Source organism: Pelophylax lessonae, assembly GCF_965119305.1.
Source record: "Pelophylax lessonae genome assembly, chromosome: 2".
Classification (NCBI taxonomy): Eukaryota; Metazoa; Chordata; class Amphibia; order Anura; family Ranidae; genus Pelophylax; species Pelophylax lessonae.
The window spans coordinates 298,040,375-298,063,573 of record NC_138769.1 but is presented as its reverse complement, the minus strand read 5'-3'; positions in this window follow the sequence as shown (position 1 = coordinate 298,063,573).

The window sequence follows — 23,199 nt, the reverse complement described above, 5'->3', positions numbered from 1 at the left end:
TACACAAATATTCCTACCCAATAGTGCTAAATCTTAAGCCTAGTGCACACTATTTGTTTTTTTTTCGTTCAACCCAGCATGACTGACAGCTCCGGAAAGGAATGACTGTTCTTTTGTGTTCTGACAGGGGGACAGCCCCTCCTGCCGGAACACCCGTTGGCTGAGAGCACTGATTGGGAGCCGACCTGCAAACCTTTTTCGGTCATGCCTCATTGACAGAACCTGGCCAGCTGCAGTACACATGGGCCGAATGTCGGCTGGTTTCTATTGAACCGGCCGATGCCGCCCAACATTTGGCCCGTGTGTACTAGGCTTTAGGTTACTGTACAAACAAGAGAACACTCTCCCACTGGATGATCTTGTATAGATAAAACAGTGCCCCTGTAAAGAGGTAAACAAAAAGTGTCCAATAGAAAATTGCAATGGGGTAGATTTACTAAAATTGGTGCACTCACAATTTGGTGCATTTGAGCATGGTAGCCAATCAGCTTCTAACTTCACCTTGTTCAATTAAGCTTTGAAAACAAAATTTGGAAGCGAATTAGTGTCTATGCAGATCTGCACTAGATTTTGCACCATGCAGTTATAGTAAATAACCTCTTATGTGTTTAAATAATATCAGATTTGTATGCACAATCATATGCTCAATCTTCTAAAGTGATTAAGTGCTTAATTTGACACACACATTTTATACACACACCAGAACCTCTTTCATATGTACAGTATCTCACAAAAGTGAGTATACCCCTAACATCTTTGTAAATATATTATATCTTTTCATGTGACAACACTGAAAAAAACAGAATTTTTGTAAAATCTTACCTGTAAAATTCCTTTCTCTGAGTCCTCCGACAGTCGCCGCCACTTCATATTCATCACTAATGGGGTTATTGACCTTTGCTCCGCAGGAGTAGCTAGGCAACAAAATTTATTAATATCAAAGCTTTTAGCATATCCCACCCCTAGGGGGTGGTCCCCTCAGTCAATACCTCCCTGCTTCCTGCATTCCCAACTCAGTTTCAGTAGCATAGCAGTAGAGTACATAAACAAACCCCAAAAGAGGGGCGGGGCGGCGACTGTCGGAGGACGTAAGAGAAAACGGAATTTTTGTAAAATCTTACCTGTAAAATTCCTTTCTCTGAGTCCTCCGACAGTCGCCGCCACTTCATATTCATCACTAATGGGGACACCTCAGACGCGTTAGTGACACCCTGGCGTCAGTATCGTCTGATGTATGCCTTTCCACCGATTCAACTGTTGTCCAGGTTCCTTCGCAGGTTAGCCTCGGAACCGCACACGGTGATTCTGGTGGCGCCGGACTGGCCTCGCCGGTCTTGGTACGCAGACCTCGTGAATCTGTCGGTCGAAGCTCTGTGGCGTCTGCCTCTTCGAGAGGACCTCCTGTCTCAAGGACCGATATTCCATCCTGCTTTACAGTCGCTGGCTTTAACGGCCTGGCTGTTGAAAGCCAGGTCCTGAAGGATAGGGGTCTCTCCCCTGAGGTCATTCCCACTTTGATTAAGGCCAGGAAGGCCTCTTCGGGGAAGATTTACTACCGTACTTGGAAGACGTATTTTGCCTGGTTTGAGTCCAGGGGGTATTCCCCTCGCTCATACTCGGTATCGAGAGTGTTGGCTTTCCTTTAAACGGGCGTGGACCAGCGTTTGGGGTTGGCCACGATTAAGGGTCAGATTTCTGCGCTGGCCGTTCTCTTTCAACGCCCTGTGGCGTCTAATTCCTTGGTTAGCACCTTTGTTCAAGGGGTGCGACACTTGGCCCCTCCTCGGAGGGATCCCTTACCTCCATGGGATTTGAACCTTGTTCTGTCTGTGTTACAGCATGCTCCCTTTGAAAAGATCAGGGAGATCTCGTTGTCTCTGTTGTCCAAGAAGGTTGCCTTTTTGGTAGCGATCACTTCGGCTCGCAGGGTGTCGGAGCTGGCAGCCTTGTCCTGCAGCTCTCCCTACTTGGTGATTCACTTGGATAAGGTGGTCTTACGACCTAACCCTTCTTTTCTTCCGAAAAGGATCTCGGAATTTCACCTCAATGAGGACATTGCCTTCGCTTTGCGCGAAACCTAAGCATCCAAAGGAGGTGGCTTTGCATTCCTTGGATGTTGTTCGGGCGATCAGGGTTTACCTGTCATCGACGAAAACCTTTCGCAAGTCGGATTCTCTATTTGTCCTTCCAGAGGGTCCTCGGAAGGGCATGGCAGCGTCGGCTGCGACCATCGCCAAATGGATCAGACAGACCATTGTGCAAGCCTATGCTTTGAAGGGGAAGGTTCCTCCTTTTCCTGTGAAGGCGCACTCTACCAGGTCTCTGAGTACGTCTTGGGCCTATCGTCATCAGGCTTCTGTGGCCCAGGTGTGTAAGGCGGCGACTTGGTCGTCAGTTCACACCTTCTCCAAATTCTACAAGGTGGATGTTCAGGCATCGGCGGATGCTTCCTTTGGCCGCAAAGTTCTTAGTGCGGCGGTGCCTTAGGGTCCCTTGTTTTGGGTCCTTGGCTGTTGGGATGTCTTTATCCCTAGGTTACTTGTTTTCCTGGGTTGTTGCTCCTGTTGAGCACGTTTTTTCCTGTTGCCCAGTTGGTTTCCTTACTTTGGTAAGGTTCCTTTTTCTCTGATGTGGGTACTGCGTTGCTTTAGGCGCGGCTGCGTTTTTTCCCACCCCTCATGTCTACACTGCTATGGGACGTCCCCATTAGTGATGAATATGAAGTGGCGGCGACTGTCGGAGGACGTAAGAGAAAACAGAATTTTTGTAAAATCTTACCTGTAAAATTCCTTTCTCCGAGTCCTCCGACAGTCGCCGCCCCCGCCCCTCTTTTGGAGTTTGTTTACGTACTCTACTGCTATGCTACTGAAACTGAGTTGCACAGGAAAAATTCCCCTGGGTTCGGGATTTTTTAGGCACACAAATATAAGTACAAGGATTTATGCAAAAGTTATATAGTTTATTAACGTGAAAAACATATGAGTGTAAAAAGGCATAAAAACATTACAGGCATTAAAATACCATCAAGAACATGACCATAACCATGAGATGACAGGAACCAATACCCAATATATTTCGGAAAATCAAGTTTCCTTCTTCAGGGGAGGTTCAAACAGTAGGAAGTGTTCTAACAACAGAGAATAACAGAAATATAATTATATCTTTGTATAATATGAGAATATACATATATACTATACAATATCATCATTAGTACAGCACTATATAGGTATATTGTTACATGTTTGTTTATAAATGACCTGTATATCTGTTGAAACACAAAATAGAACACTTACATGGTTTGTCTTGTGATAAGTATGAAGCCTGTAGGGTAGCTAAAAACACAGCTGGTTCACCTCAGATGTGGATTCACTGTTATAGGCAGATTTATCCCATTTGTTTGACCAGACCAGTATATTGGAATAGGACGCAGGATGATTCTATATGTGGGCCCACTGTCTCCAAACACAGTGTGGCCACCTGAAGTCCCAATGAAAGGCCGTAGTGCCAGGAGGCTGACCGTGTGGACCAACTAAAGAGGGAAATATGTGATAGGTAAGGGATATATTGCTTGCCAAATAAATTTTTAAAGACTCCAAGGTCAGACAATCGGATCATCAAAAAGATGGACTCCAGTATGTCTTGGGGGAAGATATAGAAAGATAATGGTTACCTGTATGGTGATGGGATAGCGGATGCCACACCTGGGGATCAGCCAGCACCGTTCAAATGGTAGAGGAATACCAAGTAAAATAGATAGGTTTATATAGTACCTTGGATTGGGTCCAATTGTCATCGGAACAAAGTTCCCCAAAGTTCCAACTTTTTATGGACTTCCAAAAGTCCACAAAAATCCCACCAACCCCCCCTGGTAGACCCATCATATCAGGGAGAGGGTCTATATCAGAAAATGCCAGCCGCTTGGTTGATAATTTTTTGCAACCCTTTGTACAGGAGCTACCCTCCTTTACAAAGGATACAATAAATTTTTTAAGTGTATCTATATTAGGGATGTGGCACAAGTTTTTGGATCACTTGCCACGAGCAAACCCTTTCTGAAACTGAGTTGGGAATGCAGGAAGCAGGGAGGTATTGACTGAGGGGACCACCCCCTAGGGGTGGGATATGCTAAAAGCTTTGATATTAATACATTTTGTTGCCTAGCTACTCCTGCGGAGCAAAGGTCAATAACCCTATTAGTGATGAATATGAAGTGGCGGCGACTGTCGGAGGACGTAAGAGAAAATGACATTTTGCTACAATGTAAAGTAGCGAGTGTACAGCTTGTATAACAGAATAACTCACACAGCCATTAATGTCTAAACTGCGGGCAACAAAAGTGAGTACACCGCTAAGTGAAAATGTCCAAATAGGGCCAAATTAACCCTTTTCCCTCCACTCGGTGTCATGTAACTCCCGTCTCAGGTGTGAATGGGGGGGGCAGGTGTGTTAAATTTGGTGTTATCGCTCTCACTCTCTCATACTGGTCACTGAAAGTTCAACATAGCACCTCATGGCAAAGAACTCTCTGAGGATCTGATAAAAAGAATTGTTGCTCTACATAAAGATGGCCTAGACTATAAGAAGATTGCCAAGACCCTGAAACTAAGCTGCAGCACAGTGGCCAAGACCATGCATCGGTTTACCAGGACAGGTTCTGTTATACCTGAAGGGTTTCACATGTACTGTCACTTTAAGGCTGGCTCCACCCAGGAGTGATGACAAGGGTCAAGGGGCAGAGTGGCCATCTTGGAGACACATGTAGAGATGTATTGTTATGCAGAGCTGTCCTGTAATGCATGTTGGAGTGTACAGAGAGTCCTGAATAAACAACCGTTGTTCCAGACCAGAGTCCTGTGTCTCTCACAACACGGAGAATATAACAGGTTCCAATTAGAACAGGCCTCACCATGGTCGACCAAAGAGGTTGAGTGCACGTGCTCAGCGTCATATCCAGAGGTTGTCTTTGGGAAATAGGCGTATGAGTGCTGCCAGCATTGCTGCAGACGTTGAAGGGGTGGGGGGGGGGGGGGGTCAGCCTGTCAGTGCACAGACCATAGGCCACACACTGCATCAAATTGGTCTACATGGCTGTCCTCCCAGAAGTAAGCCTCTTCTAAAGATAATGCACAAGAAAGCCTGCAAACAGTTTGCTGAAGACAAGCAGACTAAGGTCCTGTGGTCTGATGAGACCAAGATAAACTTATTTGGTTCAGATGGTGTCAAGCATGTGTGGCAGGTGAGGAGTACAAAGACAAGTGTGTCTTGCCTACAGTCAAGCATGGAGGTGGGAGTGTCATGGTCTGGGGCTGCATGAGTGCTGCTGGCACTGGGGAGCTACAGTTCACTGAGGGAACCATGAATGCCAACTTTTGCTGTAACATAATGATGCAGAGCATGATCTCCTCTGAGCCACAGGGCAGTATTCCAACATTATAACGACCCCAAACACACCTCCCAGGAAAAAAAGAGATTGTTGGGTGCTTGTGCTGGGAGGTAGGTCCCCTATTGAAGAGTCTTGATGGGAGAAGGCAATCGGGACATAAACCGGACTTCTGCGATGCACAATAACACTATGCTGATACCCAGGGCAGCTCTAACAGGTGAAGCGAAATCCCGCTTGCGATAGAAGAAGAAATAGGCGCCGCTGAGTGTGGCAAAGTGGTTTTATTGTACAAAGATAACATAAACTCACATGTAATCACATGAAAGCCGGTGCGTGTCCTCCGGGCACTTCCTGGTGTGTAGGACTTCCCTCTTCTGGCTGGCCAGCAGCCATGAGATGACATGGCAGGGGAAAGACCAATGGAAGGAACAGGATGGAACTGAGGCAGCGGTGAACCGCAAGCCTCACGAAAGGACCGCACGGAAGTGATGACATAATGCGTTTCGGAGCATGCGCACAACGCTCCTTCATCAGACGAATAAGCCGGCATAACGCCAGACATTTAAAGATCAACTGCGGAAGTAACGGGAGGCGGGACGCTCAACACCAGGAAGAGCCCCAAGGCTCCAAACGTTACAGCATTGCTGGTATTTAAAAACACATTACTGGTAAAAAAATTACAGATGAATAAAAAATGAATATAAAACATAAAAACATAATAGGCAACCATTATTCCAAACCTGGGAAAACAAGAAAATTGCTGCTGGAAATATACAAAGGAATAAAACAATAAACAATACGTAATTCATATACTGACTCAATACCCATCATCATGTGTCAGTAACTTGTAAAAATAATTATATAAAAAGCATATAAAGTATGACATTACATATAACATTTCATGAGAAAAAAAAAGGGAAGGGAAAAAAAGAAGGGATTATACTACTGAACTTTACAAAATAGTAATAATGTCAAGTTCCTCATTCAATCCTCCTGGTGAGAGAACGTCCAGGGCATATATCAGTATGTTTCTCTCTGGCAGAGCCGCTTGAACCTCTTTGCCACAGGGAGACCCTTCTGAACAGATTCAATGACCCACACTCACAGGCCATTGATGGATTTTGCATGGTGATGAAGGAAATGTCTCAGGGCACTATGTATGTCCTTGCCTTCTTTAATATACCGCCTATGTTGACCAAAGCGTGCCCGCAATGCGCGTGTGGTTCTACCAACATAGTGTAGGCCACATGGGCATGACAGGCAATAGACCACGAAATCAGACGAACACGTATGGAACTCATTAATCCCATACGTAGTTCCCTTGATAGTGAAGTCCTTCTGGCCATGTGTGACAAACTGGCAAGTGAGGCACAGTCGTTTCCAGCATTGGTACATGCCCCTGATGTTAAAAAATTGCAAAGAAAGCGACTGGTATTTTTTCGTTTTTATTTTGCTGGGTGCAATCTTTGCTTTAATGCCTCAAGCTTTCCTATATGTAAACTAGAGTTTGTTGGGTAACTGTAACCTAAGATGTGGAACCCAAGCATAATATGTTCCTCATTCCTAGGCAAGATACTAGGACAGAGGGTTCTATTCATAATAAATCCAAGTATCATATTAACACCAACAAGCCGTCCAGACTTGCTCAACAAAATAGCAGGTCCAATACTACAGATATTACCACAATACATTAACATAAACGTAAAAATAAAAACAAGAATGATTATGTCAACAATTCACAACATAACAAGAAAAGTAACAAGAATACGGGTAATAATGTGTCTGATTCACATATACCTGGTAATCTCACATATAGTGGCACAACACCTTCCCCTCAGAATTGTGCCCATACCAGTAATCATGTAGAATGCAGTGTTTCTGCATTGGAAATTGTCTCCTTACAGGATGATAATCCCAAGGTACATCAAGGCCGTACATTCCGGCCTACAGCTCAGGCCGCGCCATCTTCAGCCAATTTTATTACACTTCCCAACAATGTATCTGTGGACATCACTTCCACCAACACTGCGGTCTCTTTTTTAGAGGCCCATCCTCCTGTTCAACCGGCCCCTAAAAAAAAAAAAAAAAAAAAAAAAAAAAAAAAAAACACAGGGGAAGAGGAGGCAGACATAAATCCACAGTTGAGGAAAGCATGACTCCAACTGTAAAAATATATTATTTTTCCTCATCTGTACTCACACCGCTAGACACCTCCATACTTAGTTGTGGTCTCACCTTTGCGCCATCTACCAAACCCAATCCATTCCAGCTATTTAAAGACCTTAATACATTTATACGGAATCTCACTTTAAAAAGACATTTCTCCATACAATCGTCCAAAAACAAGTATAATCAAAATGCCATAGTGAGTCAGGATTCCAATTTACAGTCCTCCAACAGTGACACCGACGTAGCACTTGCTATGCTGGAGGAACTTTATATAGAAGGTTCACATTATGAGATGTTGAGGATATGCCGGGGGATGAGGCTGTTATATTCACCCAACATCTTGTTAGTTCCCCTCCCATTAAACACACACACTTAAAAATCCATATTCTATCCCACACATTCCAAAGGTCCCTGCATAGAAACTTTTTACGGCATTGTGTATTCTGAATTCTTGGAGATGTGCCAAAAAGCGCACGAAACCAAGAAACATTGTCATAATCTCACCAGAGCTGAGAATAGGGCTCTTAAGAGTCTTATGTCCAACCCCCACTTAATTATTAAGTCTGCAGACAAGGGTGGGAGTATTGTTGTCCAGGACAAAAAAAAAGAGTATATTAATGAGGCAAACAGGTTACTCTCTGATGATAAAACTTATGTTAAATTGAAAAATGATCTGCTATTGGCATTAACCAGGGAAGCCCCGATAATAGCCAATACGGCTTTACAGAACAACATTATCTCTAAATCTGAAAAATCGTTATCATCAGAGAATACTTCCACACACCATACTTTTATCACCTTCTAAAAGGTGCATAAATGTATATCCAACCCTCCTGGTAGACCCATTGTGGCGGCCATGGAGAGTGTTACAAGTGACTTCTTACAATATGTGGATGTTTTCTTGCAACCCATAGTACAAAAATTGCCGTCATATATTCGAGATGGCATCCATCTGTTAGAATTACTTACCCCTTATTCTTGTGATCCCTTGTACCTCTGGGTGTCTCTGGATGTGCAGTCACTTTATACGTCCATACCGCACAGAGTGGATATGAGGGCCTTGGAGGTCTTTCTCTGTAAGGATTCCACCATTAACCCACGGCAAGCTGAGTTCATTATGGAGGCTACATATTTTTGCCTCACACACAACTACTTTATGTTTAATGAGGAATATTATCTATAGATAAATGGTACAGCCATGGGGGCCAATTTCGTATGCCAACCTTACGATGGGGCATTGGGAAACCCGCTATATCTGGAACAATAATCCCTATACTCCACATATAGTATTCATTGGTCGATATATTGACGATATCCTGTTCATTTGGAATGGGGAGGCCCCCTTGGTTGATGAGTTCTTAGCCCACTGTAATAACAACAACATAGGCCTCAGTTTTACTTTGGTAGTTGATAATAACTAACTATCTAGTATTTCTGGACCTGGACCTATATCACGAAAACCAGCAATTGTTAGCAAAAAACTACAGAAAGCCTACAGCGGAAAATTCTTTCTTACATTATAAAAGTTGTCACCACCCACGTTGGCTTAACAATTTTTCCGAAAAGCCAATTCTGTAGGCTGAGACACAATTGCACAAAAATCGCTGACTATAAAAGGAACAAGGTGAAATCCTGAAGAAAACGTTTTTAGAAAAAGGCTATACCTTGGACCTTATTGAGCAAGCTTACTCCCACTATGTTATGCATTCACATATAATTCATAAGAACCAGAGAAAGGACAACACAGACCTTAGGTTTACCACACAGTTCCATAATCGTCACCGTCAAATGGAACAAGTGGTTTTGAAACACTGGTCACTATTACTTCAGGATTCACATCTTAGGTTACAGTTACCCAACAAGCCCAAGTTTACATATAGGAAAGTTTCAAGCATTAACCACTTAAGCCCCGGAGGATTTGGCTGCTAAACGACCAGGGGGTATTTTGCGATTCGGCACTGCGTGACTTTAACTGACAATAGCGCGGTTGTGCGACGCTGTACCTAAACGAATTTGGCGTCCTTTTTTTCCCACAAATAGAGCTTTCTTTTGGCGGTATTTGATCACCTGTGCGATTTTTTGATCACGCGCTATAAACAAAAAAAGAGCGTCAATTTTGCAAAAATAGCAATATTTTTCCCTTTTTTTTAAATATGAAATTCCCCCCAAAAAAAGTGTAAAAATCAAAATTTTTTAACATTTTCGGCCAATTTGTTTTATGCTACCTATGTTTGGTAAAAAAAAAAAAAAAAAATATCGCAAAAAGCGTATTTTGATTGGTTTGCACAAAAGTTATTGCGTTTACTGACTAAGGGAAAGATTTTTGTCATTTTTGTTGTTTTTTTTAACGCGTAATGGCGGCGATCTGCGATTTTTTTGCGGTACTGCGACATTGGGGCGGACAGATCGGACCCTTGACTGACATTTTTGACACTTTTGGGGTTACCAGTGACATTTCTACAGTAATCAGTGCTATATATATGCCTCCGGCGGCGCGCGCTCGCTCCCTAGACCCTCACAAGCTAGTGACGTAGCCCTACGTCACTTTGCCTGTGAGGGGCTGACCGCCGACGTAGATCGGCGTGCGGCGGTCAGCAAGTGGTTAAAGCAAAGATTGCAGCCAGCAAATTAAAAAACAAAAAAATACCAGTCACCTTCTTTGCAATTTTTTAACATCACGGGCATGTACCAATGCTGGAAATGACTGTGCCTCACTTGCCAGTTTGTCACACATGGCCAAGAGGACTTCAATATCAAGGGAACTACGTATGGGATTAATGAGTTCCATACTTGGTCAACATAGGCAGTATATTAAAGAGGGCAAGGACATTCATAGTGTCCCGAGACATTTCCTTACATCACCATGCAAAATCCACCAATGGCCTGCGAGTGTGGGTCATTGAATCTGTTCAGAAGGGTCTCCCTGTGGCAGAGAGGTTCAAGCAGCTCTGCCAGAGGGAAACATACTGGATATATGCCCTGGACATTCTCTCACCAAGAGGATTGAATGAGGAACTTGACATTAATACTATTTTGTAAAGTTCAGTAGTATAACCCCTTTTTTTCCCTTCCCTTTTTTTTTTTTCCTCATGAAATGTTAAATGTAATGTCATAATTTATATGCTTTTTAAATAATTATTTTTATAAAAGTTACTGACACATGATGATGGGTATTGAGTCAGTATATGAAATATGCATGGTTTATTGTTTTATTCCTTTGTATATTTCCAGCAGCATTGTTCTTGTTTTCCCAGGTTTGGAATAATGGTTGCTTATTATGTTTTTATGTTTTATATTCATTTTTTATTCATCTGTAATTTTATTACCAGAAATGTGTTTTTAAATGCCAGCAATGCTGTAACGTTTGAAGCCTTGGGGCTCTTCCTGGTGTTGAGCATCCCACCTCCCGGCCGTTACTTCCGCAGTTGATCTTTAAATGTCTGGCGTTAGGCTGGCTTCTCTATTCGTCTGATGAAGGGAGCGTTGTACGCATGCTCTGAAACATGTTACGGCATCACGTCTGTGCGGTCCATCCGTGAGGCTTGCGGTTCACCGCTGCCTCAGTTCCATCTTGTTCCTTCCATTGGTCTTTCCCCTGCCACGTCATCTCCTGGCTGCTGGCCAGCCAGAAGAGGGAAGCGCTACACACCAGGAAGTGCCCGGAGGACACGCACCGGCTTTCATGCGATTACATGTGAGTTTATGCTATCTTTGTACAATAAAATCACTTTGCCACACTCAGCGGCGCCTATTTCTTCTTCTTCCAAACACACCTCCCAGACGACCACTGCCTTGCTAAAGAAGCTGAGGGTAAAGGTGATGGACTGGCCAAGCATGTCTCCAGGCCTAAACCCTATTGAGCATCTGTGGGACATCCTCAAATGAAAGGTGGAGGAGAGCAAGGTCTCTAACATCCACCAGCTCTGTAATGTGGACTGGAAGAGGACTCCAGCGGCAACCTGTGAAGCCCTGTACACACGCGTCGAAAATTGGCAGGGAATTTTCGGCCAACGTCCGATCTGCCGATTTTCGGCTTGTTAGTATGATGCTTCCGACAACTGACTCCGACTTTTCGGCCGAAAAAAATGTGGTGTGCAGACTATAAAATTTTTGTTGGCCATCAACACAACGGCCGATTTTCCGTCAGTCAGTACAGATTTCGTCAGACAAAAATCTGATGAGCAAGACTGGGCATGCTCAGAGAAGAAAAAACACAAGGAAAGTAAACCAGCACATGACATCACTTCTGAAGTAGATTTTTGTTGGGCGAGAAAATTCGTGTGCAGTCTAGGCACATTCCAACCAACAAAACACCACTCTGGACTAAAGTCGGACGATCGGTCGGCCGATAATCGTTGCGTGTGTACGGGGCTTGAAGCTCTGGTGATCTCCATGCCCATGAGGGTTAAGGCAATGCTGGAAAATAATGATGGCCACACAAAATATTGAAAATTTGGGCCCAATTTCTTAACTTAGGGGTGTACTCCCTTTTGCTGCCAGCAGTTTAGACATTAATGGCTGTGTGTTGAGTTATTTTGAGGGGGCAGCACATTTACACTGTTATACAAGCTGTACACCCACTACTTTACATTGTAGCAAAGTGTAATTTCTTCAGTGTTGTCACATGAAAATATATAATAAAATATTTACAAAAATGTGAGTGGTGTACTCATTGTGAGATACTATACATCAGCCTCTCCATAGAAAACAATGGGTGGTGCGATTGGACCCACTGGAAAAACCAACAGGCAGACCCCATCGGTCTGCTTGTGTGAAAGGGGCCTAAGGCCTTGTTCATACCGGGCATACACAGCGAACCTTTACAGGGATGCACAAGTGTTCTGTGCATCCCTGTGCAGGCAGTCCCATTGATGTCATTTGGAATGTAGCAACTGCACGAACAGAGCCGTCACTCCCAATTTGACATCCATGTAGGCCCGCATGCATGTCCCTGAGCTCACACTGTCTGCGTTCAGGGTCACGCACCTACACCCACATGGATGTCAGATTGGGAACAGCAGCTATGCCCAGGGCCGGTGCAAGGATTTTTGGCGCCCTAGGCAAAATAAAAATTGCCGCCCCCCCCCCCCCCCCCCAAAGCACAAAAAGCCATAATGTAAAATAAAGTGCAAATTTTAATAGTTTAATACAAAACATTCTGAAAGTGCAATACAACAAATAGTTGTTAAGAGAAAAATATACGCCACACATTTTTATTCTAGTGGTATACTTGCATAATATAAGTGCAACAATAGAAATCCTATGGTCATTCAAAGAACTCCAAACACGTAGCAAAATAACTATATAAATGCACCATACAATTTAAGTGCTAAATAACTTTGTAAACAGCTTCAACAACTTCATAAACAGCTTAAATAACTTAAATACTTTCAAACAGTTATTCAATCTAAATAAACTTTACTTTTCTTGCTTTGGCATTTGCAAAGTCCTTCAGTAATGTTTCAAAGTCAATCTCCTGTGCCGTCCGATTCTCTATTGACATCATGGCAAGTCCCACAAGCCGTTCTTGGGACATTGAAGAACGCAGATCATTTTTTATCATTTTCAGCTTTGAAAAGCTTCGCTCACCTGTGGCAACAGTGATTGGTAGGGTTAACATAATTCGAAGTGCAATTGCCACATTTGGAGCAAATCCATTCCTCACTGCGTAGGCCAAAATATCAACAGGTGTCATTGGAGGTTTTATAACAGGAGCCAAGACAGCAAGTTCTTCACACAGTTGCCTTCCATCTACATCAGACTCCTTTGATTTTGCATTGGTTAAAACATTCTTCAATTCCATGCAGAACTTCAGAAGTTCTTCTTTTTGAACATCTTTTAGCTTGTGGATGTCATACAAAAATTGAAAATGTGTGGAATGAAATTTCAGCTGTTCATATCTTTCGTGCACAGATTTTATTGTGTCTAATATTGTCAAGAAACATTCCACTTTAAATTTATTTTTAGGATCCAAAATAGGATCATCTGGAACCTCATACAAAAACCACCTTTTTTTTTTTCCTCGGCTGGTGCACTTGAGGGGGAAACACTGGGTCGATTTCCATTTCCACTGCTAGCTCTCCTGCTTCTTTAAGTAAATCCTCAAAACCTTCATCTGTCCGATAAGATTGAAAAAATGTCTTGATTGATTCCAAAAGTTCCACAACATCTGGCAAGTACATTGACGGGCTTTGAAGAACTTTGCTGACAGAATTAATTCGACTTAATATGTTAAACCAAAGGATGATAAGACACAAGAATTTAAACTTGTTTAGCTCTTTTGCCAAGGATGAAGCCTCGATTCTTGCAAGAGCAGCAAAATTCATATCACCTCCGATTTCAATTAAGGTGTCATACACTTCTCCAACATGGAACCTAAATGGCCGAATAGCATCAATTCTGCTTGACGATCTAGTATCAGATAGCGGCTTAACTGTCAGCTTGCTCACATGCTTTTTTAGAACATCCCATCGATTTGTTGAACCTGATAAAAAAACATATGTTTTCTGAAGAATGCCAAAAAATGTACTGGCATCCCTACAGCACATAGCAGCATCATTTACTACCAGGTTTAAGGAATGAGCACTGCAGGGGACATAGAAAGCTCGTGAGTTCAGGTCCAAGATTCTTTTTTGTACTCCTGAGTGCTTGCCCTTCATGTTGGAGCCATTGTCATACCCTTGACCTCTCATATCACTGAGAGGTATGTTCAGCATTTCAAGCTCATTCAAAATTACCCCTGTTAATCCTTTTCCAGATGAGTTGTAAACTGGCAGGAAACCAAGGAATCTTTCCTCAATGTGTATTTCAGGATTTGCAGTTGGTGAGTCTCCTTGCTTAACAGATACAAACCTGAAAATCATAGTCATCTGTTCAACAAGAGTGATGTCAGGGGTGCAGTCAAGTATAATGGAATAGTACTTGGCATCCTTAAGCAACCGCAGAATGCGCCTCTGTATTTCTTTTGAAATTAAACCAATTAGTTCATTTTAGATGTCTTTTCCTAAATAATGATGATGAATTTCTGCATTATGTATCTTTTTCAAGTTGCTTTGCATCACACTATCAAATGTTGCAATCATTTCGACAAGTTGCAAGTAATTTCCATTGTTTTCAGAGTACAGTGTGTCACTACTGCCCCTGAAAGCCAAGCACTGCTTCCCAAGGTATTGAACAATGGCTACAAGCCGCTGAAGAACATTCTGCCAGTGCTGCGTTTCAGTTGCCAATAATCTCTGGTATGAATGGTCAATAGTACTTCCTGACCCAAGCCTTGTTAGCAGTTCTGTCCAGTCTCCCATAGCAGTGAGGTGAGATGGAGACATTTCATGTGTAGCCAGACACTGGGACACATTTTTCCAATCGTTGTAGCCTCCCATTGTCAGACTCATTTTCGTCGTTGTAAAGAGTTTACAACAAAAGCAAAATATTTTGTCCAGTCTAGGAGAATAACTAAGCCACTTTCTAACATGCACTTCACCATTTCCAAGGCGCCGTCTATAGTGGGTTAATGTAAACCGTCTCTTGGATGCATCTTTAGGAAATGCAAAGTGCTCTTTTAGCTTTGCGGGACCTTTCAGAACGATAGTTTCTTTTAGTGAGCTAGTAAGCGTATCAGGCCAGTCAGCTGGATCAAAGAAGTCTAACAGCGTGCTTTTTCCATTTTCATCTTCTGATGATGCTGATTTCTGTGAACTCTCTTCCTCAGTGTTGGTATCACTTTATATACCCAAAGAATGTTCGCCCACAGTTGAAGTAGAAGGGTGTGGGTCGACATCTACTACAGCTTCTTGATTCTCTGTAGTTCTGCACTCCATCTCGCTTACAGCTTTTTGCACTGGATCAGGTTTAAAGAACCTATTCAATGATCCAGCCATCTTAGAAGTATCTTCTTCTTGGAGCCTTCTTTTCTTTCGGAAAGCAGCACCAGACAATTTCTTTCGTGCTGGTAGTGCAGACATCTTGTTCAGTTATAGAAATAACTATTGTAGAATAAATGTACATCAAAAATTATTAATATTTAATTAATATTCTCTTTGATGATCACCAAACCACAATAATACTTGAAAATCATTTAGAAACCTACAGTACATATGTGCGCACGTGTGTGAGTGTGAAAGACGCAAAAAAATATGTGTATGTAAGACTATGGCTAAGACTACGTTTTGTATGTATGAGAGCAGACGCAGTTGATGTAAACATCAAGACTTAAAAATGGAGAGGGCAACTGAGAGCTAGCACGCATCCCCCCGTGCACAGACACACAATCATACACCGTCACAACATAATGGTGTGCATCATCTTTAGAAGAGGCTTCCTTCTGGGACGACAGCCATGTAGACCAATTTGATGCAGTGTGCGGCGTATGGCCTGAGCACTGACAGGCTGACCCCACACCCCTTCAACCTCTGCAGCAATCGAAAACAGCCTCTGGATATGACGCTGAGCATGTGCACTCGACTTCTTTGGTCAACCATGGCGAGGCCTGTTCTGAGTTGAACCTGTCCTGGTAAACCACTGTATGGTCTTGGCCACTATGCTGCAGCTCAGTTTCAGGGTCTTGGCAGTCTTCTTATAGCCTAGGCCATCTTTTTTGTAGAGCAACAATTCTTTTTTTCAGATCCTCAGAGAGTTCTTTGCCATGAGGTGCCATGTTAAACTTCCAGTGACCAGTATGAGAGAGTGAGAGCGATAACACCAAATTTAACACACCTGCTCCCCATTCACACCTGAGACCTTGTAACACTAACGAGTCGCATGACACCGGGGAGGGAAATTTGCTAATTGGGCCCAATTTCAACATTTTCACTTAGGGGTGTACTCACTTTTGTTGCCAAAGAAATTTAGAAATGAATGGCTGTGTTGAGGGAACAGCAAATGTACACTGTTATACAAGCTGTACACTCACTACTTTACAAAAATCAATGCCAAATCTACTAAAACATAGCAATAGTTTCTCTGTGAGATCAGATTTTCAGGCAATTTTCTGCAAGAAAACTATCCAGTAATGTCAGGTACAATACCTTGTATCATAAACATTAAATGTCTTCAAAGAGTGGAGTCACGTCACGTGTCTATTGAACCTAAAAACATAGGAATACTTTCTCTGTGATATCAGATTTTCAGGCAATTTTATGCAAGAAAACAATCAAGTAATGTCAGGTACACTACCTTGTAGACTAAACCTTCAATTTCTTATATGACACCCCAACACACCTTCTCGTTGCACTTGCTGTGCAACACAATGCGTGGCAAAACACGAACATGCTTTGCATTGCCTAAAATGCTGAATGTAAATTTTTTGGGGGTTTTATGCAGGTCTTTAAAACAAACAGGCTACCTTAGGGTTAATGTGTGGCACAATGCGCATTAGTACACACATATGTAACGGGACCTCCGACCCACACTGTACTTGTGGGCTTCTGTCAGTCTACGGCTTCTTCCAGTCTTGAACATATGTAAATATTCCAGCCGCCCTACATACAAAAACTAGCCTGAACTTAGCTTATATGTGTCTGAAAGCAACTTTTATACACTTGAGAAGTATGTCAGTCACTATATGAACAATGACCCGAATGTTTACCCAAAACATCACACAATGGTTAGCTAATGAGTTGCAGCTGACTCATAGCTAATCTCCTCTATAGTGCCTTGCAAAAGTGTTCACTAACATTCTAATTAACTCGGCACACTTAAACCAGACTGGAAGACCAGACTGCCAGCAACAATGATAAAAGAGAATACAATACACATTTATTACAAGTCTAAACACAGAGTTAGGCCCCTTTCACACAGGCGCTCCGATCAGATCCGCCTGTCAGTTTTTTCGGTGGATCTGATCGGATGCCCCATGCATCCCTATGGGGCAGCGGATGTCAGCGGAGACATGTCCACTGACATCCGTATCCTATCCGTGAAATCCGGGCGGATGGAAACCCTATTTTCCATCCGTCCAGGGGATTAGATCGGATGGGATCGGATGAGAGCGGACAGGCGGTCCCCCATAGAGAGCAGCGGGGGCTGTGACACCTCCCTCTCCGCACTGCAAGCAGAGATGAAGCTGTCATCCGCCAGCTCAGCTGAGCAGCACGGATCCGCCTACTGAGGCGGACTGTGCGAAAGAGCCCTTACACATAAGAGAGGCCTAGGGGGCTGAGAGAGGGATTTCCCAACCTTTGTAAGGTAAGCTGGGTTCCACAGGCCCCCAACCAAAGTGTCTCCCATAATTGCATTAAACTTCAGTCTGTTACAGTCAGACCATGTAGTGTAGTACACCACACATACACTTCCATAACATGATGGTAATGTGTTGGGGCCTAAAACGTTTTACTATATTGCATTTATTGCATTAAACTTCAGTCTGTTAGTCCCGGTTCATATTTGTGCAATCACAGAGATCGCATGTGATTCGGAGCTAATTGCTCCTAAATTACATGCGATCTCTGTGCGGTACAAATTTCAGTCATACAGTTTGTGTGGCTGAATTCGCACTGCAATTGCACTAAACACGCACAGTACCCTTTTTTTAATCCGCAGCAGAATTGGATCACACAGTGGTTCACACTAGTGCGATCCGATTCTGTGCGAACTTGCAGATCGCACTGCCATATGCGATCAAACTGGGGGTGTCATTAACTTTTAATTGACACCCTCTGCATATCGCATATGGCAGTGTGTACTGCCAGGGGTGAGGATGCGATGCGGGAACACGCTGTATATTCGCAGCGTTCCCGCATCACACAAATGTGAACCAGGACTTACAGTCAGACACATTTGATTCGTTATTACAGGTTACAGTACAGCTAGGTTCACATCTGTGTGCTGTGGTTTTTCTGTGTCACATTTTTATGAGCGTTATACACACATTTTTAGGTGCGCTGCCATTAATCTGTATTAGAACACATGTTTTATGAAAGTGCATCAAAGATGCAGCATGCCGGACAATGATGCACTTTAATGAAAGGGTCATTCTAATAGAGTTTAATGGCAGCACACCTAAAAATGTGTGTAAAACACGCAGAGCGATGCAACATGGAAAAACGACACCAAGTAGATGTAAACAGGGCCTTCAATTCACGTTATTCTTAACTTTTACACTGCCTTATTAACCTGTTCTGGACTGCCCACCACATATTTACTGCGGGTCTGCGACAGGCTGGCCCTCAAGCGCAAAATGGCGTAGACCTACGACGGTCGCTCACCTGCAGCTATGAGCTGTGAGCGCCTGTAGTCCCGGTTCACATTTGTGTGATGCGGGAATTCTGCAAATATGCAGCATGATCCCGCATCACATCCGCACCCCTGGCAGTTCACACTGCCATATGCGATACGCGGGGGGGGTGTCAATTAAAAGTTAATGACACCCCCAGATCAGATCGCATCTCGCAGTGCAAACTGCATGGCTGATTTTGCACTGCACAGAGATCGCATGTAATGAAGGAGCAGTGCGCTCCGAATTACATGCGATCTCTGTGATCGCACAAATGTGAACCGGTCCTAAGTGCCGGTTCACATTATTGCGGCTGTGGTGATCGCATGTAATATCGGAGCGCACTGCTCCTTCATTCCATGCGATCTCTGTGCGGTGCGAATTCAGCCATACACTTTGTATGGCTAAATTCGCACTGCACCCGCAGTAAAGACGCACATGACCCTTTTTTTTCAGCCGCATCAGGATCGGATCGCACAGTGGTTCACACTTGTGCGATCCGATTCTGTGCTAACTGTAAGGTCCGGTTCACACTTATGCGATGCGGGAAGGCTGCGGATATGCAGCGTGTTCCCGCATCGCAAACGCACCCCTGGCAGTTCACACTGCCATATGCGATACGCTGGGGGTGTCAATGAAATGTTAACGACACTCCCAGTTTGATCGCATATCGCAGTGCAATCTGACAGTTCGCACAGGATCGGATCGCACAAGTGTGAACCACCATGCAATCCGATCCTGATGCGGCTGAAAAAAGGGTCATGTGCGTCTTTGCTGCGGGTGCAGTGCGAATTTAGCCATACAAAGTGTATGGCTGAATTTGCACCGCACAGCCGATCGCATGTAATGAAGGAGCAGTGCACTCCGATATTACATGCGATCGCCGCAGCCGCACATATGTGAACCGGCACTAAAGATCGCACTGCGATATGCGATCAAACTGGGGGTGTCGTTAAAATTTCATTGACACCCCCTGTGTATCACATATGGCAGTGTGAACTGCCAGGGGTGCGTTTGCGATGCGGGAACAGGCTGCGAATTCGCAGCCTTCCCGCATTGCATAAGTGTGAACCGGACCTTACAGTTAGCACAGAACTGGACCTTAGGCAGAATACAATAGGGAGCGAGCAGCAGGTGGTCGGACAGGTCCTCTTTCTTCTTCCTTCTCTATCTTCCTGGGTCTGGCCGGGGGCGGGGACTGGACTGGTCCTTCTTGCACTATCTGAATCTGCTGCTCCTCTGATTCAAAATGTGTTCCTTCCCGCTCTGGACTGCGCCCGCCCGGTCTCCTCCCCCCGCCCACCCGGTCTCCTCCCCCCGCCCGCCCGCTCGCTCTCCTCCCCGGCTCCCCCCGCTCTCCTCTCCGGCTCCCCCCGCCCGCCCGACGTCATTGGCAGGGCAGGGGGAACCTCCACAGCTCCACTGCAGTGATGCAAAGACGCGCGGCGCTGCCTGTCACAGTCTGTGTGTCAGTGTCACACACACAGAGAAAGACAGAGAGAGACATGATGATTGATTCGAGCCGAGGGCGCCGCCGCCCGCCGAGGCCGAGCCGTTCGTACTGGTTAAGCAGGTACAGCCGCAAGAGGGGCGCCGCGCCGCCCGGCCAGCAACAGTCATTGCGGACAGGACAGACAGTGCAAGTGTACAAGTAGAATGCTGGCGCCCCCCTGCTGAGTGGCGCCCTAGGCGACTGCCTGGGTCGCCTTACAGGTAGCGCCGGCCCTGGCTATGCCTGTGCAGCCATTGCATCTCAAATGACAAAAATGAGACTGCCTGTACAGGAATGCATGGAACACCTGTGCATCCATGTGCAGGTAAACATGGCCCTTCATGGGCGTACACTTTATTATGCCACATGTGAATGATGCTTTAGTAGCAGGAATTTTGTAAGTTATGTTGTGTTATGTACACTATTAATGATTTTAGTGTATTTTTAGTGAAAATAGTGATATGATAAACATTTGCGCAATTACTGCGGGGCCCAAAGAAAAATCAGTAGCACTTTTTTTATTATACAGGTCATGGCTTTCAGAAAAGGTCTGGTTTGAGGGCCGGTGTAACGTTAGAATTCCATACCCCGTGGAGAAAGCATACCCTCGTCACTTCCTGTGGGAAACAGCTGAGCAGCGCAGCAGTGCGCATGCTCAGAGCCCCGGATACCTAATTGACAATCAAAGAATTTGAGAAGTGCGCATGCTCCGAGGTTAGGAAAAACTCACGGCACTCTGTGAAATTTAATGCTTGCGGCGGGTACATTAAAACACTTCGGGTGCAACATAAATCATGTCCTCTCCTATCGCTGTAACATGCCTCATCTCCGGTAATAAATATAAAAGCGGCGGCGTGTGTATGAGACGTAAATGTGACGGCGATCGCGGCTCCGTGATCCGCTTTTATATTTATTACCGGAGATGAGGGATGTTACAGCGATAGGAGAGGACATGATTTATGTTGCACCCGAAGTGTTTTAATGTACCCGCCGCAAGTTAAACTACCGTGAGAAATCCATACCCTCCGTAGCTGCACTGGAAGTGACGAGGGTATGGTTTTCTCACGGGTATGGTTTTTTCACGGAACACCGGATCACACTGGTGTGATGCCAGACATCACATGTGATTCGCACCAGATTGCTGTGCAGATCACATGCAATGTCTGTGCGATGCAAATTCAGCCATACAAACTGTATGGCTGAATTCACATCACATTAAGGCCAAACTCATCCAGGACCCTTTTTTTTTTTTGTCCAAACCAGACACCCACAGCATTTCGCATATGGTTTGATAAACATTTGCGCAAATATCGCGGTGCCCTAAAAATCAGTAGCACCTTATTTTTATTCTACTGGCCATGTGCTTTCAGAAAATATATGGTTTGGGGGGTCTTTTATAAACTCTGAAAGCTGTAAGTGAAAAAGGTAAACCTCCAGCTATTTAGAGAAAGTTTTGCGTACGTCCGATTTTTACTATTTCTCAAGAAGGTGCAATTTAAAATGTACAAATATTTGTTATTTATTAACTCAATACAGGTTTAGCATGAACATGACAAGTTTTTTGACAAGTCCTTTATTAATAATGTCCACCGATAAAGTTCAAACCACAATCACGAAAGCGACAGCCGAACCCGATAAAAAAAATATATAAAAAAATGCTCCTCCCCAGGCTAATGCTGCCTGTCGTTCTGGCAGCTCCTGTGTATGACAGTTCTTATAAAGCTATGGGGTGTGGCCATGCGGTGACGTCACTCAGAGACCTCACCTCTTTGTGACGCCACGGACCCATCAAGCCCAGGGCTTCTGACCAGTGTTAATTTTGGCAGCAAATTTCAATTTAGTTTTAGTCTTAATCTTAGGACTAAAATGGCATTTTAGTTTTAGTCCCATTTTAGTCTTCTGCAAGTGTTTTAGTTGTATTTAGTCGACTAAAACTCCAGTACATTTTAGTCGACTAAAACGTCCTACATTTTAGTCGACTAAAACTCATTTTAGTCATCTATAATCGAATGGGTGTAGTTCAATTGTAATTTGTAATGCATTATTTAAGCATTTCTCTACAATTTCCAAACTCATTATATACTACTGCTGGTCCTGGAGTGAAAAATCTAATATGTTATTATTTATGGTATTAAGCTTTGAGCATGCACCAATGTTCATTTTGGCAGCAAATTTTGATTTAGTTTGTTATAGTCTTGACTAAAATGCCATTTTAGTTTTAGTCGTATTTTAGTCATCTGAATTGTTTTAGTTTTAGTCGTATTTTAGTCTACTAAAATTGTGTTAATTTAGTCGACTAAAACGTTTTAGTCGGTTTTAGTCGACGATATTAACACTGCTTCTGACCCCTCGTTTGTGCCTGTAGTATACAGTAGACCCTTGCTCGAATTGCTACCCATCGAATCCTAGTGGTTTGGCAGCCTCTGTACAGAAACGGGAAGATAGAATCAAAATGCTAATTTAAAGCATTAGCCAGATGCGCAGAATTTCACTTTTCATAATAAATTCAAGTGTTTTCCAATGCCATTTTTGGCGTAGCTGGCCCAGTGTGCTTTTCTCTCACTTTATATTGTATGAATTGCAGTGCTATCATTCAATATATGTATAAATTATTTAGTGCATAAATAAGTGACCATCAATAAATCCCCTAAAAAATATAAAAAAAATAAAAATATAATTAATCAAAATAAGTAAATTTTCCATTAAAGTCCATCAAACAAGGAATTTCCATTTCTGTGAATGTGCAGTCCCATACACCAAAGGAGTCTTGACTTTAACCACCACAGTGCCCTTCACCCCATCTATGGGTGTCCTTCCACCTGCTTAGACAGAGCTCACTAATTAAAGGAGGTCAATATGCACTTTTGTAGTATTATAGTGGCACTGCTCTACTGGATGAACGATCACGGTCCGCAGCTTCCAGCATGGTGTCACTCATATAGAAAG